Raw genomic sequence first — 7059 nt, forward strand, 5'->3', positions numbered from 1 at the left:
GTGTAGTAACCCTCCGCACCAAAATCGGATGCGATAGCAATGTGCCTGAAGGGGGAGGTGTCCAGCTCCTGATACTCTCCACGAAGACGTGTCGATATCGATAGTCACTCCAACACCATGAGCAGTGTGCACCACGGTAGTGGAGTCATACTCCCGAGAGTAGAGGTGGACGATGGCACGGTATTGCTCCTGGTTGAAGTCCTGATACTCCTCATAGACGGTGTACCCAGGGTGCCAGCGATAACCCAGATAGGTCATCATCTCAACCAACACAGCAGGTGATCCTGAGGCACCAATGGCCATCGTGTGTCGCACGACCTGCCTCGTGGGTTCCATCTGAAAACAAAGATGTTTTCATAGGAGTCAAATGACAATGTGGATAATGTTCAAATACTACTCTAAAGAATAACTACGGCTTATCCAACTTTGGGGTGAACGTGGTCACGGGATCCTAGTGTTAGAGTTAGTAAAATCATTTAACCCGAGTAGGAGAGAGTTCAGAGTCCGAGAGTAAGGATCGAGGAGTAAAAGATCCTAATACCACCCAGATGGCGACGTGGGCCCGTAAGGCACACAGCCATGTTAGTAAAAGTTTTTGTAATGTCTAGACTCAACTTCGGCCAAGGAGTGTGGAAGGGGGATTCCTACAGGCAGTCGGCTCTGATACCTACTTTTGACGCCCCCGATTCAATCGTACACTGATCATACACGCAAATGTGTACGATCAAGATCAGGGACTCACGGGAAGATATCACAACACAACTCTACAAATAAAATAAGTCATAGAAGCATCATATTACAAGCCAGGGGCCTCGAGGGCTCGAATACAAGAGCTCGATCCTCCTAAACTACTCCTGGTTGTCATCAGCGGGCTGCACGTAGTAGTAGGCACCTCCCGAGTAGTAGTAGTCGTCATCGATGGTGGCATCTGGCTCCTGGGCTCCAACGTTTGGTCGCAGCAATCAGGTATAGAAAAGGGGAAAAGAGGGAGCAAAGCAACCGTGAGTACTCATCCAAAGTACTCGCAAGCAAGGAGCTACACTACATATGTATGCATTGGTATCAAAAGGAATAAGTGTATCTTATGTGGGCTGAACTGCAGAATGCTGGAATAAGAGGGGATAGCTAGTCCTTTCGAAGACTAGGCTTCTGGTAACCTCCATCTTTCAGCAGGAGAAGAGAGTAGATGGTAAGTTCACCAAGTAGCATCGTGTAGCATAAACCTAACCGGCGGTCCTCTCCTCGTCGCCCTATGAGAGAGCGACCACCGGTTGTAACTGGCACTTGGAAGGGTGTGTTTTATTAAGTATCCGGTTCTAGTTGTCATAAGGTCAAGGTACAACTCCGGGTCGTCCTTTTACCGAGGGAGACGGCTATTCGAATAGATCAACTTCCCTGCAGGGGTGCACCATATAACCCAACACGCTCGATCTCGTTTGGCCGGACACACTTTCCTGGGTCATGCCCGGCCTCGGAAGATCAACACGTCACAGCCCTACCTAGGCACAACAGAGAGGTCAGCACGTCGGTCTAAATCCTATGGTGCAGGGGTCTGGGCCCATTGCACACCTGCACGTTGCGTACGCGGCCGGTGAGCAGACCTCGCAACCTCCATTACAAAGGAAGTTGCGTTACGCGGTCCAACCCGGCGCGCGCCGCTCAGTCGCCGACGTCACGAAGGCTTCGGCTGATACCACGACATCGAGTTCCCATAACTGTTCCCGCATAGATGGTTAGTGCGTATAGGCCAGTAGCCAGACTCAGATCAAATACCAAGATCTCGTTAAGCGTGTTATTCTGTAATAACCACGGACGCCGACCAGGGCCAGGCCCACCTCTCTCCTAGGTGGTCTCAACCTGCCCTGTCGCTCCGCCACAAAGTAACAGTCGGGGGCCTTCAGGAACTCAGGCCCACCTCTACCGGGATGGAGCCACCTGCCCCTTCAGCCCCCAACATCGGAATCACTCGCGGGTAGTCCTACGAGCCGACCCGACTTTAATCACCACAAGTATCATATATTAAGTATAAGTATATACCCGTGATCAACTCCCGAGTGATCACGGCCCGATAGTATAGCATGGCACACGGACAAGAATGTATGGCCACTGATGATAAACTAGCATCCTATACTAAGCATTTAGGATTGCAGGTAAGGTATCAACAATAGTAGCAAGGATAGGCTATGCATCAGAATAGGATTAACGGGAAGTAGTAACATGCTACACTACTCTAATGCAAGCAGTATAGAGAAGAGTAGGTGATATCGGGTGATCAAAGGGGGGGCTTGCCTGGCTGCTCTGGCAAGAGAGAGTGGTCGTCTACACCGTAGTCGTACTGGGTAGCAGCGGCGTCGGTCTCGGTGTCTAGCGAGAGAAGAGGGGGAAGAAACAATAAATATAATGCAAACAAATGCATGACGATGCATGACATGACAAAGCGTGATGCTAGGTGTGCCCTAACACGGTACGAGGTGGTACCAGTGAAGGCGGGAACATCCGGGAAATTACCCCTGGTGTTTCGCGTTTTCGGGCAGAGGAGCCGGAGGGGGAAAGTTGCGTGTTCGCTATGCTAGGGATGCGTGGCGGACGAACGGGCTACGTATCCGGATTCGTCTCGTCGTTCTGAGCAACTTTCATGTTGAAAATAATTTAATCCGAGTTACGGATTAAAAGATATGATTTTCTAAAGATTTTATTAATTTCTGGAATTTAATTAATTATTTAATTTAATTTGATTTGGATTTATGACATCAGCATGATGTCATGCTACCGTCAGCAGTCAACAGAGTTGACTAGTCAACCTGACCAGTGGGTCCCACTGGTCAGTGACACATTTTATTTAAACAGTTTAATTAATCTAATCACAATTAATTAGGGATGGGCCCCACTATCATTGAGTGATTAACTAATTAACAGTGGTTAGTTTAATTAGTTATTAGATTAATCTAATTATGATTAATTAGTTTAATTAATTGTTTATATTAAATTAATCAAAATTAATTAAGTTAATAAATTCTTTAATTCTTTAATTAATTAAGTAAGTAATTATTTAATTATTTTTATTATTTATTTATTTCTTTTTTTAACCGTTCTGGGGCGTGTGCCCCTAGTGTCAGTGGCACAGGGGCCGTAGCGGGTTACGGGGCGGGTCGGGCGTTGCGGCGCCCGACTGGGCGTTCGCCCAGATCGCCGGGGCGAGGAGGCCCGGGCAGTTTGCAGGCGCGGGTGCCGGCGAGGCCACGGCGGGGCGGGGCCGTGGCGAAGCGGGCGGCCACCAGAGGAGGACGCCGGGGCCGTGGAAGGGTGCGGCCGGACCACCACGGGGCGAGGAGGGAGCGGCGCGGCGGCATCCAGGGCGAGGCCATACGGGCTGCGGTGCGGGCGCGAGAACGCGAGGGGAGGAGAGGCCAGGGGCGGAGCGCGGCAGGGAGTGGCGGGGCTGCAGCGGAGCTCGGTGGCGCGCGGCGCGCTGCTGCGCCGGCAATCGGCGGGGCGGCGAGCGGCACAGCCTCAGCTCGAGGAGCCAGTGGGGCGCGGGCAGCCGAGGCGTGGCAAGGCGCCGGCGCGCGGGCGGGCATGGTTGCCGCGCGCACGGGGACGTGCAGGGGAGGCGCGGAGCAGGGCTGGCGAGGGCACGGGGCGGCCGGCGTGGTGCGGCGCCGTGAGGCCAAGCGGGGACGCGGCCGGGCGAGGGAGAGAGAGGAGGGGCGCATGCTCACGTCGAGGAGCAGGGCAATGGCAGCGAGTGTCGAGGGGGGTGGCGAGGACGAGGCGACAAGGGGGAGGCTGGCCGGCGAGGGGGGGGGGGGTCCGGCGAGGCGACGGGGCTCCGGGCGGCGGCAGCATTCTCCTCCCGATCCAATCGGGGGAGAGGGGGATAGGGAGATATTTTGAGAGAGGGGAGTGGGGAGTGTCGGTGGGAGCTGGGGGAGTGGGGGTGGTTATGGGTGCGGGGTGGCTCGGTCCGAGTGGGCCGGCCAGTTGGGCCGAGGCCCAGGTGGGCCAAGGGGGCCTTTTATTTTTTTGTTTTTTTTCTCTTTTGTATTTATTTTCTTTTACTTATTTACTTTTCTGTTTTATTCCGTTTTAAATCATTTAGGCATTTTCTAAAAATATGTTTGCTGCACTATAATCACACTCGTAATATTCGGCATCCACCGAGCACTTTTGTTTCAACTTTTAAAAACTTTTGTTGTTTGCCATTTTTTTGAATTGATTTTGAATCGGTTTGAACTAACGAAAGTTTAGCAATAGTAATCGTGTTGACGTGGCACCATTAGCGTGGAATTACTGTAGCTTGATTACCCGGGCGTTACAGAGCTAGTCAAGTAGAGGCATACTAGTGACACTCCGTTTGTTTATGTATTCAGACATGTATCATGTTTCCGGTTAATACAATTCTAGCATGAATAATAAACATTTATCATGAAATAAGGAAATAAATAATAACTTTATTATTGCCTCTAGGGCATATTTCCTTCAGTTATTTGATAAAGGGGATCACATCATTAGAGAATGATGTGATGGACAAGACCCATCCGTTAGCCTAGCATAATGATCGTTTAGTTTTATTGCTATTGCCTTCTTCATGGCTTATACATATTCCTCTGACTATGAGATTATGAAACTCCTGAATACCGGAGGAACACCTTGTGTGCTATCAAACATCACAACGTAACTGGGTGATTATAAAGATGCACTAGAGGTGTCTTCGAAGGTCTTTCTTGAGTTGGCATAGATCGATATTTGGATTTGTCACTCCAAGTATCGGAGAGGTATCTCTGGGCCCTCTCGGTAATGCACATCACTATAAGCCTTGCAAGAAATGTGACTAGTGAGTTAGTTGCGGGATGATGCATTACAGAACGAGTAAAGAGACTTGCCGGTAACGAGATTGAACTAGGTATGATGATACCGACAATCGAATCTCGGGCAAGTAACATACCGATGACAAAGGGAATGGCGTATGTTCTTATGCGGTTTGATGGATAAAGATCTTCGAAGAATATGTTGGAGCAAATATGAGCATCCAGGTTCCGCTATTTGTTATTGACCGGAGATGTGTCTCGATAATGTCTACATAGTTCTCGAACCCGTAGGGTCCGCACGCTTAATGTTCGATGACGATTTGTATTATGAGTTATGTGTTTTGGTGACCAAAGTTAGTTCGGAGTCTCGGATGAGATCATGGAAATGACGATGAGTCTCAAAATGGTCGAGAGGTAAAGATTCATATATTGGAAGGTTATATTTGGACATCGGAATGGTTTCGATTGATTCGGGTATTTTTTCGGAGTAGCGAGGGGTTACCGGAACCCCCCGGGAAAGTGTTGGGCCAACATGGGCCTAAGGAGAGAGAGGGAAGCCCGCGGGGGGTGGCCGCGCACCCCCCTCCTAGGGAATCCGAATAGGACAAGGAGGAGGGGGTGGCGCCCCCCTTCCCTTTCCCTCTCCCTCTCCTTCCTATTCCCTCTGGTTGAAAAAGGAAAAGGGGGGGGCGAATCCTACTTGGACTGGGAGTCCAAGTAGGACTCCCCCCATGGCGCGCACCTCCTGGCCTCCGGCCTCTCTCCCCCCTCCTTTATATACGTGGGCAGGGGCACCCCAAAGGCACACCAATAGTTCTCTTACCCGTGTGCGGTGCCCCCCTCCATAGTTTACTCCTCCGGTCATAGCATCGTAGTGCTTAGGCGAGGCCCTGCGCGGATCACATCATCATCGCCACGCCATCGTCCTGATGAAACTCACCCTCGACCCTCTACTGGGTCAAGAGTTCGAGGGACATCATCGAGATGAACATGTGCTGAACAAAGAGGTGTCGTGCGTTCGGTACTTGGATCGGTTGGATCGTGAAGACGTTCGACTACATCAACCGCGTTAACATAACGCTTCCGCTTTCGGTCTAAGAGGGTATGTGGACACACTCTCCCCTTCTCATCGCTATGCATCTCCTAGATAGATCTTGCGTGATCGTAGGATTTGTTTTGAAATTGCATGCTACGTTCCCCAACAGGTAGTAGCACACGGCCGCTCTCTACGCAGCAACGCAACTGTCGGCCGACTTGCGATTGAGGCGGCTGCGACACGCTCTGCTCGCGTCCCGCCGCGCGCGCTCTACTCTCCCCGCATCCCTCCAGGTGCTCTGCCCTTGTCCCTCCACGCGCGCTGCCAGTGTTTGGGGCCGGCGCATGATCACGCATGTTCGTGTGCATGCGGTTGCGCCGGGTGCGGCGCGACTATGCAGTTACCCGCTGCAAAAACTGCCATGTGGACGCATAGAGAATCCAGGCCGCCTGCCCCCTTTTATTCCCGCGGCCATTTACCTTCATCTCTCACGTCACGCGACACAATAAGCACACCCACGAGGACACATACCAGCAGTTCCAATGGCGCTCCCCGTGGCTCCAATGGCCCTCCCAGCGGCCGACGACGACAACGGCGGGCAGTTCACCATGCAACACGTCGTGGACACCCATGTGAGGGGGACGACTCTCTCGGTGGTGTACATGAACGATCCGGTCTCGGTAGAGAGCTCCATCCAAACTATGGAGCGGTTCCTTGCTGAGGACAAGTACCAAGTGGTCGGCTTCGACCACAAGTACACCATGGGTCGTGCCGGGCATGATCAGAAGGTTGTCGTCGCCTAGTTGTGTGTGAGACATGACGTCCTCCTCTACCACTACCACCTTGCCACAAGGCCTTGCGAGCGTTTCTCCTGGTTTATCAATAGCTCCGACTACAGTTTTTCTACAGTGGACACCACCAATGATCAAAAAGCGCTCCAGGTTTCGGGCTTGAAATGCCCGAATCTTGTCAAGATCCAGCACCACTACAAGGTCTGGGGGAGCGACAACAACAAACTGAACTCCCTAGTTGACCTCGCCTCGGCCATCATCGACCCCTACTATGCGAAGATGAAGGAAGACAGCAAGAAGGACAAGAACGCCTGGCATAGTGTTTGGCATGAGAGACTAGATGAACAACACGTCAAGTATGCGGCCAAGGACGCGTACACAAGCTACGAGATGTACAGGCGGATCGTTGGCATGAGGAACTGTC

This window comes from Triticum urartu, chromosome 1A (assembly GCF_056163025.1).
Source record: "Triticum urartu cultivar PI428250 chromosome 1A, HENAU_Tu73, whole genome shotgun sequence".
Lineage (NCBI taxonomy): Eukaryota > Viridiplantae > Streptophyta > Magnoliopsida > Poales > Poaceae > Triticum > Triticum urartu.